The following is a 12,185-nucleotide window of genomic DNA, read 5'->3' on the forward strand; positions in this document are numbered from 1 at the left end:
TGGGTTCTGTTTCATTGAACCCATTAGCAGGATGATTCCACTTACTGGATACTTCTTGTACTATTCCGTTGGTCGAATCCTTGAGTAGCAACGTCATCCCATTAATGTGCAGCAGGATTTGCCAGTTTTCAGACAATGTCTCAGATAATTTGTATACCATCTACATTTCTTTCCTATATGAAATAGTTTTCATTAACTCCATTTGTTAGCATATGAGTAATAACTTCAGGTTAATATATGGAACTCTGCAACCCATTCCAGAGGCAGGCTGAGAATGAGAATTTATTCTACAGATGGACATGAATTTCAATGATTTTGCCATGTGAGAGCCTTCTTTCTCCTTAAATGGGCACACACACTTAACATATTATTTGTCCTTTAAGTTAGGCTTTGGAAAAACATCCCATGCTACAGATCTAGTAAGTGTTAGACACTGGGTTTCTTAGAAGGATGAGAGTTTGCTTTAAAAGGTGATATATTAATTGCTCAAGATTGCTGCTGAAATTTCCTTTGGGGAAAAATAACTGCTTAGCTCAAGCCCTTTCTCCATTTGGCCCCAAGAAGAGGATGTAAATGTACCCAGAACCGCTCGAAAAACATATGTGAGGACAAGGATGGCATGAACATCTCTAGGCAGAGAGCATACTCAGGTCTGGTTGGCTGATCAGTTACGACCTTTCTCTTCACACTCTCCTCCCTCTCTTCCTGACACTGGACATGCAGACTTTTTTTTTTTTTGGTTCATCCAACAGTACAAATCAGAAAGTTAGGGAAGGGACATCTCTCCACGTGTTCTTGGATTCTCCCTGCCTCCCCATGCCTCCCCCAGACCTGTGTCACCTCCCCACTCACCCACATCTCATACGTTCTTCCACCGTCTACGTGCCTCTGGAGGATGCTGACAATATGGGGTTGCTAGAAAGCTGATTATTATGAATGGATATTGTAATGATCAGGAGTTAATAAGATCTTAACAATAGGATGAAAATAACTTGCAAAGCAAAACTCCTAGACAAACTGCATTTTCATTGTAACCATAATTTTAATAATAGAAAATGACTTGAAGTTGTTTAATATTTTGATTCATTTAACAAAAAGCAAGACTGTTTACTGAACACAATGGCTGGACATGACAGAGTATAAGGGCAGGAGGATTTACCAGACAATGCGTTTCAAAGGAGAACGTCTTAATTAAGGATTTCCCTCCACAGACAGTCTGTGTTGCTTGGGAGCCAGCATCTCTATGAATAACAAAATACTGACTGATACTCAAGGCTGAGAACTAAGGAGTGTCAGGACCTTCCCTCAAGCCAGGATATTAAGCAGCCAAAGGAAGCCGAGATCTTCCAGATGAAAAATAGAGCATTTGACAAACAAGGGCCGTTTGTCCAGCTCCTGGGCTGTGAATTTCAAAGGGATCCTCCTCAGGCACTTTGGGGAGACTCCCCGGCAGAGAGAATGTGGCTGCTTCTGTGTCTGGAGGGAAGAGTGGCCTCGGCTACCTTGTCTTCTAAGCACGCAGCTTCCCGAGGAATGGAAAACATCCCCAGCGGGGAAGGGGCAAGTTGGCCAGACTTGACCTGTTAACCCTGGGTTTAAAAAGATGTTTCAGCTGAATTGACCTTACCTCTGAACCTGCTATCAAAGCCACCTCTGTTTCGCCTCTGGTGTGATAGAGCTGCCCATTCCCAAGCTTCCTTCTCAAACTTTGTAAACTAAGGAGCTGACTGTTTAAGAAAGGATGTGTGTGTGTGTTAGTTGCTCACTCGTGTCGACTCTTTGCGACCCCATGGACGGTAGCCCCCAGATACTAGAGTGGATTGCCATTCCCTTCTCCAGAGGATCTTCCCGACCCAGGGATTGAACCCATGTCTCCTGCACTGCAAGCAGATTCTTTACCATCTGAGCCACCAGGGAAGCCCTTAAGAAAAGACAGCACTGCATAATTACTAAACTTCTTAAATTGTGTGTCCATTGGAAATTGTTTCTTTTTTTTTTTTTCACTTTGAAAACGCTCCCTCATTGTAATAATTAAGATGTCAACCTAACACCTGGGACAGAATTAGAATGATTGTGTAATAGAGTTCTCAGGAGAAACACAGATAGGAAATTATATTATCTTATATTATATTATATTATATTATGTATCCTATTGTGATAGGTGGATAGAGATTTATTTATTATTGAAATTAGCTCATTTGACAGTTCCAATAAGTAATTCCTGGGGGCTGACAGGTCCAAAATCTTTTGTGCAGGCCAACTGGCTAGAGATTCATGTAAGAGTTGATGTAGCAGTCTCGAGTCTAAAATCTGCAACCAGCAGTCTGGAAACTCAGGATTTTCGTGCTACAGTCGAAGCAGAATCGTCTCTTCCTCAGGAAACTTCAGTCATTGCTCTTAAGGCATCCTTAAGGCCTTAAGATTGGCTGTGTGTGCTTGTGTGTGAGTGTGTGTTGCTCAGTCGTGTCCGACTCTTTGCAACCCCATGGACTGTAGCCCTTCAAGCTCCTCTGTCCATGGAATTCTCTAGGTCAGAATACTGGAGTGGGTAGCCATTCCCTTCTCCAGGGGATCTTCCTGACCCAGGGACGGAACCCTAGTCTCCTCATTGCAGGCAGATTCTTTATCGCCTGAGCTACCAGGGAAGCCTCAAGATTGAATGAGACCCTACTCAGAGTCTACTGATGTAAATGTTAATCACATCTTAAAAAAAAATACCTTCACAGCAGCATCTAGACTGGTGTTTGATCAGACAGCTGGCACCATGGCTTAGCCAAGTGGACACAGAAAATGAATCATGCCCCTCTCAGAACAGGCTCCGTGGCCAGGTGCGGCCTGGTGCTCGGAATTTCAAGACACTCTGAAATATGGCAGTGCCTCCTTTCCCAGCGATTCCCCGTTTTACTGTGCCTCTATAATCTGGGGCAATTTTTGAAGAACTTTTGCCTCTCCATTGGCCTACGAAGTCTAACTGAGGGGTTGGCTGCTACTGCTAAGTCACTTCAGTCGTGTCTGACTCTGTGCGACCCCATAGACGGCAGCCCACCAGGCTTCCCCGTCCCTGGGATTCTCCAGGCAAGAACACTGCAGAGGGTTACCATTTCCCTCTCCAATGCATGAAAGTGAAAAGTGAAAGTGAAGTCGTTCAGTTGTGTCCGACTCTTCGCGACCCCATGGACTGCAGCCCACCAGGCTCCTCCGTCCATGGGAGGAGTTGGCTAGATAGTAAGTATTTTCTCATTTGTGGCCTGTGCCCTCTCTCTTGCCACTTCTCAAGCAGAAGCAGTCACAGATGACCTGTAAATGGATGGTATGGCTGTGTTCTGATAAAACTTTATTTACCAAAACAGGACGAGGGCCCAGTTTGGTCCGTGAGTAAAGAGAGAGGTGGGGTTGAGATAGGACACTCTCCTTATGCAAAACCTAGCAAAGGGTGTGGGCAAGTTACACTCTAGCATGGGAAGCTTTCATCTGTAAGGAACAAAAACCCTAAACAAAGGGGATTTCATCATCTTACACCGGAAAAAGCCCCAGGGATGGGGGTTGCACTGTTGTTTAAGTCGGGGTCTCAGAGACCTTTTCAAGGACCCGGGTTCTTTCCATCTCTGCACCCACCCTCACACTTTTTGTTCCCCCTTACACTCGGAAACGGTTCTTATATTTCTCAGCAGTCATGACCACATTGAATGGAAGGAGAGGAAGGGAGTGATCGCTTGAGGCTCATGAGAGTAGCAAGGAAACCTTTCTGAGAAGGTATTGGGACACCCCTGCCACCTCTCACCTCTCGTTGTCCAGGAGTGGGATATGGGCACCCTGCAGAGGACGGATCCAGGTGACGGGACCCAAGTGACCCAGCATGTGACTGGCAGAGGGGAGGAGGGTAGATCAGCTATGAAAACTCAGGCTCTACCAGCAAGCGAGGGATCAACAGTGCCCCTGGAAAGAAGTCCGTCCATGCCTGCGGTGACTGCAGAGTCACGGCAGACAAGGAGAGCCCATTGTGGGGGCAAAGTCACTGCACTGGGGTGAGTGAACTGGGTCTGAAGCGAGAAGGGAGGACGACAGCTGGAGAGAAATTGAGGAGAGCAGGGTCCACTGTGGAGCACCCGGGAGGTGGGGAGGAAGCTCTCATAATGGGGAAAGGACCCCGGCTAGAGAAAAGTGGCTTGGCTGTGAGCACAGGCAGCTGCCCAAACCTGAGAAATGGGAAGAGCGGCCCTGGGGTCCTGAGGCTTCAAAGACTCCCACCAGCAACTGGGGGTCTTTGGCCATGGGCTCAGGGCTCAAGGGAATAAAGAGGCCTTTGGGAGGCGGTGCTGGTTGGCCTCGCTCTGCTACCTGTTTTTATAAACCCTAGAGACTGGAACACAGCGAGTTCAGGTCAGTCACTTAGTCATGTCTGACTCTTTGCAACCCTGTGGACTGAAGCACGCCAGGCCTCCCTGTCCATCACCAACTCTTGGAGCTTTCTCAAGCTCATGTCCATAGAGTCAGTGATGCCATCCAACCATTTCATCCTCTGTCGTCCCCTTCTCCTCCCGGCTTCAATCTTTTCCATCATCAAGGTCTTTTCCAATGAGTCAGTTCTTCACATCAGGTGGCCAAAGTATTGGAGCTTCAGCTTCAGTCCTTCCAATGAATATTGAGGACTGATTTCCTTTAGGATGGACTGGTTGGATCTCCTTGCAGTCCAAGGGACTCTTAAGAGTCTTCTCCAACACTACAGTTCAAAGCATCAATTCTTTGGTGCTCAGCTTTCTTTATAGTCCAACTCTCACATCCATACATGACTACTGGAAAAACTATAGCTTTGACTAGATGGAACTTTGTTGGCAAAGTAATGTCTCTGCTTTTTAATATGCTGTCTAGGTTGGTCATAACTTTCCTTCCAAGGAGCAATTGTCTTTTAATTTCATGGCTGCAGTCACCATCTGCAGTGATTTTGGAGCCCAAGAAAATAAAATCTCTCACTATTTCCATTGTTTCCCCATCTATTTGCCATGAAGTGATGGGACCAGATGCCATGATCTTCGTTTTCTGAATGTTGAGTTTTAAGCCAACTTTTTCACTCTCCTCTTTCACTTTCATCAAGAGGCTCTTGAGTTCTTCTTCACTTTCTGCCATAAGGGTGGTGTCATCTGTGTATCTGAGGTTATTGATATTTCTCCTGGCAATCTTGATTCCAGCTTGTGCTTCATCCAGCCCAGCATTTCTCATGATGTACTCTGCTGCTGCTAAGTCATGTCAGTCATGTCCGACTCTGTGCAACCCCATAGACGGCAGCCCACCAGGCTCTCATCCCTTGGATTTTCCAGTCAAGAATACTCTAGTGGGTTGCCATTTCCTTCTTCAGTGCATTAAAGTGAAAAGTGAAAGTGAAGTCGCTCAGTCGTGTCCGACTCTTTGCGACCCCATGGACTGCAGCCTACCAGGCTCCTCCGTCCATGGGATTTCCCAGTCAAGAATACTGGAGTGGGTTGCCATTGCCTTCTTCGAATGTACTCTGCATATAAGTTAAATAAACAGGGTGGTAATGTACAGCCTTGATGTACTCTTTTTCCAGTTTGGAACCAGTCTGTTGTTCCATGTCCAGTTCTAACTGTTGCTTCTTGACCTGCATACAGATTTCTCAGGAGGCAGGTCAGGTGGTCTGTTATTTCCATCTCTTTAAGAATTTTCCACAGTTTGTTGTGATCCATACACAGGCTTTGACATAGTCAATGAAACAGAAGTAGATGTTTTTCTGGAACTCTCTTGCTTTTTGGGTGATCCAGTGGATGTTGGCAATTTGATCTCTGGTTCCTCTACCTTTTCTAAATCCAGCTTGAACATCTGGAAGTTCATGGTTCACATACTGTTGAAGCCTGGCTTAGAGAATTTTGAGCATTACTTCGCTAGCGTGCGAGATGAGTGCAATTGTGTGGTAGTTTGAGCATCCTTTGGGAACACAGCAAGCAGGAGCAGAAGGAGACCTGAGCCTCTGGAAGGAAACCAGAGCGTAGCCTGGGGATTGATGAATCTCTCTAAGTGTCAGAGAGCTGTTTACTTAGCTACTGCTTACTTACTTACCTACTGCATGGAGCGGGGAAGACCCTGCTGAGGCTGCGATTCTGTCCTGAGCTTGAAGGCAGGCCATGTGGGAGGGCTTGGCACAGCTCCAGGCTCTGCTCAGGCCAATCAGCCACCAGGGAAAATCTCAAAGGTGCCAGGCCTCTGGCAGGGTGAGTAACTCAGCACTGCTTGCGCCTCGAGCAGGAGTCAGGCTTTGCTCAGGCTGTGCGTTGAGGTGGGAGGGTTTAGTGCTCGGTATAGAAACTGTTCCTGGGCATGCAAACACAGGTGGAAAATGCTGTAAACACAGGCAAGGCCTCAGTGGGGAGCTGGTCTTCTGCCTCTCCCCACCCAAACTCCATAAACTGCCCTTATCCCTCCCTGTTCCTTTCCTCCTCTCAATCCACCCCTCAGAAAAATGAGTGTCAGAGGACTCAGATGGAAAGGACCTTAGGGCTTTCTGGATAACACCCTTCTCATTCAAACCACGGGGGAGACAGGTCCAGAGGATGGGGCAGGGTCAAGGTCATGGGCTGACGAGGTCTGTGGCCAATCTAAGACTTTGCTCTCCTGAGGCTTCAAGAACCTCAGCTCTGGCGCCTACGATGAATACTGGCTCGACTGCTTTTTAGCTGTGAGCCAGTGTTTGTGTTCAGTCACTCAGTTGTGCCTGACTCTTTGTGACCGTATGGACTGAAGCACACCAGGCTTCCCTGTCCTTCAGCACCTCCTGAGCCAGTGTGCAAGTTACTAAATTCTCCGTGCTATAATTTCCCATTTGTAATGTGTAATTGTAAAGACCCTGCCTCATAGGCTTCAAGAATTAGAGAAGACGGACTTGCAGAACGTTGACTGCCCCGCACACACTCAGGCCTCACTTCTACCCATTGTTGTTGCCTTGCTGACAGGGGTCTTTGCCTTGAGCTCCTTCTACTGCACAAGAACCTTCTTTGTTGTGTATGGAGAACATATCTTCTGGCTTCCGATTCTGATGGACTTTGCCCTGCTTCTCCTGTCCCAGAAGAGACAATGATGTACCTGGTAATACGCTGGTGCTTTTGAAGCTCAACATGAATCTCCCTTCCTAGGTCTCCCTCTGAGTTCATCTCATGGAATATTGTCTGCAGTTTCATTATAATGCTTATATCCGCCTCATGTCAGCCACACATCCACCTATGGGATGAGACAGTAAGCCGGACTCATCCCTTTAGCCCAGCACTTCGCATGGTGGAGCTTAATGGATATTTGTTCCTTAAATGGCCTCTTGTCCCTAGCAACCTGATCTCTAAGTTTATACTGGTGCTGCTGGCCAAAAAGAAAGATGTAGTTCACATTGAGAAGGGGAACCCGAGACCTGGGACCTGTTAACGTCTCACTGGGTCTCCTGGAAACTGAAGCGATCGTGGGCTTGTGGCAGCCTCAGCCCCACTCTGGACGGCATGCAGCCTCAGTCAGAGGCAGTTGTTTAGGGACAAATGAATCATCACAGGCATTGCCTATTTACTTTACTTGTCATCTTCTCTTTAAAGGGGAATTTGATTTGAGACTCACAAAGGCTTTCAATATCCATTAGTTAGTAAGCATTTCATTGGATGGGCTCTTGCACCTGCCTCAGTACATGTCAGAGCATGTCCACACTTCTGACACTCCCACTGCCCCAGATCTCCATTCCCTATCTTCAGAGACTCTACGAATTTCCCAGAAGATCCAGCTTTTTAAAAAAACAAACAAGCCACACAGCCTATCTTTAAACTCAGTATTGGATTTTCCCTGGACTCACTTTGAAGTCTGGGCAAATCCTCCCTGTTAATGTGCCCAGCTGGGCATTGCTGAAGCTTGGAGCTGGGAGAAACTTTACAGATGACCTCATTTCTCAGCAGAGCCCAGTGGGACCATACTCCTGGCTTCCTGGAAGCTTCCTTTTATAAAGGCTGTTTTCACTTTTGTCATAATATGAAACTCACAGCATAATGTTCCCCTTAAATGAAACTTGGCTTCTCAGAAATCCACTTCCCTCTTGTGCAAAGGTCTTTACTAATCAATTCTTTCTTCTTCTCCAGACAATGAGAAAATAACCAGCCAGACAAATCCCACAGGAGCAGCCCTCATCCAGCCAATGGGGACACTACTTCTTTGTCTCCCAGGAATGTTAGTTTTTCCTCCCGTCTCCACGTGGCCAAACAGCTGGGTCTCCATTGACAGGGCAGCAGCTCAAATCTCCAGCTGACCCCAGGGCTTTGAGGGGAAGAGGCAGGCTGGATGACTGGCCAGTTTCAGAGAGAGGCTGACGTTCTGTGCAGGTGGTGGATGGCGCGACGTGCTCTCCCATTCGAACACACCAAATAGCACATTTCCTTTGAGAGAACAGTAAGGTGTGGATGGGGTAGACCTCCAGAAAAAGAGGTTCAAGCCTATTCCTGGGACATACATGTTGTTGGCAGGGTTTGGACTGCACGCTGAGCTGAAAGGGGCAGGTGGGGCTTTGAGACAGTAACACGACGCCTGCAGAAAGACAGCTACATTTCAGCGAAGCTGACCAGGGAGCCAGCAAAAGGTTCCAGAATGGTCATAGGCACTCATGGCCTAAAAGAGGAGCGTCCAGAGGCTGGAGGTCCCTGCCAGCAACCAGGCGCTTTACCTCATTTAAATCCTTATATTAACTCTCAAGCAGTTCTTAGAGGTAGGTACTCTAATTATTTCCTTTTTCCAAATGGGGAAATGGAGGTTCAGAGGGACTCCATGAACTCTGCCCACATGGCGGGCGAGGAGCGGAGGTAGGGCTCCAGACTACACCTCGTGCGCCCGATGGCCAGCGTCCTCCCCACACACGCCATGTCTTCATGGCTGTGCCACAAGCAGTTAGGAACAGGACTCAGGGACTGGCAGCATAAGGATCTCGGGGGACACTCTCCCTACAAACCAACTATTTAGCTGGGGGAAATTAAAAGTATCCATTATTTAAGATCTCTGGAAATTGTCCTAAGGGCATATAGCAAATGGAGACATGTTCACTCAAGAAAATCTATTAAATCCTGGTGAGAACAGAGAGGGTGTGTGGCATTTGAGCCACGACCCACTGGCTTACTCCCTCTCAGCTCTCTGTCTTGGATATTACTCCAGGTACCTGTAGTCCACTCTGGGCAAGGATGGCTAAATGGCTGATAACACAGGGGGGCCCTCTCCCTCCAATTCTCACTTTACATTACAGTTTTCCCTCAAGCATTTGATAAATCCACTAACCTTTCATGATAAAATCATTCAACAACTTGGAAATAGAAAGAAACTTCTTCAACCTTGTAAAGACATCTACAAAAAACTGAATTAACATCATACTTGATGGTGAAAGATTGCTTTCTCTACGACTCAGGAACAAGATAAAGATGTCTGCTTTTACTCTAGTCAATGTTGTACTGGTGGTGGTAGCTAGGAAAATCAGGCAAGAAAGAGAAAAGGCTTCAAAAGACACTTCAAGAAAGAGAAAAGGCAATCCACAGAGTAGGAGAAAATATTTGACATTTCATACCTGATAAAATTCTAGTATCCATAATATATTAAAAGCTCGTTTCTTACAATTCAAAATAAAAAGACAAATAGTCCAGTTAAAAAACGGGCAAACCATTTGGGTGGGTGTTTCTCAAAGAAGGTACAGAAATGGTCAATAATTACATGGAAACTTGCCCCAAGCCACTAGGAATTAAGTAAATGCATATCAAAACCATAATTAATGAATGACTATAATAAAAGAAATCAGACAATAACAAGTGTAGGTGAGAATATGGAGGAATCAGAACCCTCACACACTGTTGATGGGAGGGTAAAGTGATGCAGCCCCTTTGCAAGAGAGTTTGGCAGTTTCTCAAGATGTTAAACATCGATTTACCACTTAACCAAGCAATTCCACAGCTGGGTATGTATCAGGGAAATGAAAATACATGCTCACCCTAAAACTTGTACCTGAGGATGTTCACAGCAGCATTATTCATAACAGGCACAAAATGGAAACAATGAAAAGCCCATCAGGAGATGAGTGCAAGCTGAACCTCCATATAAGAGCGTTCAGCCACGGAAGGAACAGAGTGAAACATGTGTTACGACATGGACGAACCTTGCGAACACTATGCTAAGTGACTAAAGCTAGTCACAAAAGACCACATAGCATATGATTCCGTCTGCATGGAATGTCCAAAATAGGAAAACCTAAAAAGACAGAAAGTAGATTGTGGTTGCTTAGGGTAGGAGTGGAGTAGGGTGGGGAATAATTGCTAACGAGTAACAGACATTTTGTAGGGGTGATGAATATGCATTATCTTAGTTTGTAGTAAACCCGATTATGAATATAACAAAGAACATTCAATTATACACTTTGGTGAATTGTGTGGTACTTGAACTATATCTCAATAAACATACTTTAAAAATTAAAAAATAATCCTTTAGTACTGATGGGAGAGATACTAGAATACTAGGTCACCCCCACCCCCACCGACCCCAGAGCATGGCTCCTCATTACTGGGGGTCTGCTTTGACTCTCTGCTGAAGCTGGAGTGTGGTGTCTGCACCCTCTCCAGGCTCAAGCCCTGGAATCTGCAGCTGCAACCTGCATTGGCCTTGCCCTGGAGACAAGCCTTGTTGATGTTCTCTCACTGCGAGGCCCCACAGCAACAAGCACTCACACTGACTTGGGTGATATGTAATCTGAAAAAGCACTTTCCCCATCTTTCTTGGAAGACTCTGCACCTATTCTGAGAGAAGTGCTGTTATTCCTACTTAATAGGGGAACCTGGAACCAGAGAGGTGAAGAGCTTGGCGGAAGTCAGTCAATGTGTTAAGGGCAGATTTAAGAACCACCCCCATCCCACTCCCCACCTCAGCCCAGTGCTCCACTTCCAACAGTTCCTAGACATCTACACTACATCTGCTCTGCCTTCTGCTGAGAAAGTGGGGCAGGCTGCTGCAAGGTCAGCCCTTCTCGTCTTTGTCTCTCAGTGAGATGGAAGTCAGGACATCTTTGTAAGGACGGCAGTAGATAAGGATGCGGGTTAGTGTTTTGGACTGAGAATCAAATGGGGACGTGGTGATTGCCTGCTTTTGAGGAAGGTGCTGCTTTCTTGCCTGGTCTGTGGACAGAGATGAGGGCTCTGGGCTATTGAATGACCTCACCAAGCCTGTTTTGGAGGGGGGGTGGGGTCAGTAAGAAGAGGGCTCAAAAACTTTGCCTTATTAACCTGGGTGAGCTCATGGTCACCTGAGCCCCCAATGCTCCATTCCCAGCAGATTCCCTTTCTGACTGCAGGCACCAGGAAGCCTTAGTGTGCTAGTGTTTAGTCGCTCAGTCATGTCTGACTCTTTGCAACCCCATGGACTGTAGCCTGCTAGGCTCCTCTGTTCGTGGAATTCTCCAGGCAAGAATACTGGAGTGGGTAGCCATTCCCTTCTCCAGGGGATCTTCCTGACCCAGAGATCAAGTCCAGGTGTCCTGCATTGCACACAGATTCTTTACTGTCTGAATCACCAGGGAAGCCCACCAGGAGACCTAGAGGTTTCAGAATATCACCCGGACCCCCCAGTGCCCACCTCGCGGACAGTGCCATAGCAGACATCTCTTATTAAACATCTTATTAAACATCTTATTAAACATCTCTTAATAAACTGAGGGGTCTGAAGGCTCTGAGATTGTGCTTCCCAGCCGCTTACTGAGACCGAGTCATGGATCTAGCTCAGCTGACTTGGGCTGGGAATGGGGCAGGAGCGTTGTGTTCCCTAGAGGCCTGTGCAGTGAGGGTGTCTCTGCCTATCACCTCTGCCCCAGCCCCCCAAGACAGGTGGGGACCTTAACTCCTTCCCACTTGGGCACCCTGGGTGCACAGCAGGCCAGCCTGAGAACCCTGGCCCATTACAAATCCAGCACAATCCCTGCCTACACATCCCCACGATCCATATTACTCATTCTCCCCAGACAGTGACTCCTGAAGTTCCTCCTTAGTGGCGGCTAAAGAAACAACTCTGCAGCCTCCACCTTTGAGGGCTCATGAGAGTATCCTTTCTCACTTGGTTTTACAGAAGAACTATTCCCCTCCCCGCCCCGGAAGGAGTCTACTTGTTTGGGACACTTGCTGCGTTTAGGCACCACACTGATG

This window comes from Bos indicus, chromosome 28 (assembly GCF_029378745.1).
Source record: "Bos indicus isolate NIAB-ARS_2022 breed Sahiwal x Tharparkar chromosome 28, NIAB-ARS_B.indTharparkar_mat_pri_1.0, whole genome shotgun sequence".
NCBI classification, from domain to species: Eukaryota; Metazoa; Chordata; class Mammalia; order Artiodactyla; family Bovidae; genus Bos; species Bos indicus.